Raw genomic sequence first — 626 nt, 5'->3', positions numbered from 1 at the left:
GACAAAAATTAACGTTTTTCTCTCTCTCTCAAAAACATATGGTAAGGCGATGATAAGTGTTATGTTGAGAGGCGATAAGCATATCACAGAATCACGTAGCATAATTGATATACAATATGAGGCACGGAGCACATCATTGTATACACGAGCACATGGAACGTATATAGTGTATATATTGGTTTCCATGTGTTCTGTAGATTTCCAGGATCACTATCGGCTTTGGTCAATTGAAATTTATTATTCTTATTTATGCGCGAGTGTTTGACACCACTGTAGTTAACCTGGGGCGGTCTTTTTTATACTTGTAGGTAAATTAGTACTGCTATTGGTGCATTCTTAACCTTCATACTTGCCAAAAATATTACTCTATTTTGTTTATATATTCACTCTTAACGGGAAAAGTTCGGTTTTAGAATTTGGATTGAAAAAAGCGGTGTAAGAATTAATAATAACATCTTTCATGGCTAAACTTATAGAAAAAAGTTATCTTGTTACCTCACTCCACCTTGAATTCATGGCGAGGAAAAGATACCACGGAGTTCTATTCTGATTTCCGGTTAGTTAGAATTGTCTTAAAACCCTGTTTGGCATTTCCGAAAGGGCGATGATGCTAGTTTATACGATTG

Source organism: Penaeus monodon, chromosome 20 (assembly GCF_015228065.2).
Source record: "Penaeus monodon isolate SGIC_2016 chromosome 20, NSTDA_Pmon_1, whole genome shotgun sequence".
Taxonomy (NCBI): domain Eukaryota; kingdom Metazoa; phylum Arthropoda; class Malacostraca; order Decapoda; family Penaeidae; genus Penaeus; species Penaeus monodon.
This window is presented reverse-complemented; position numbering follows the sequence as displayed.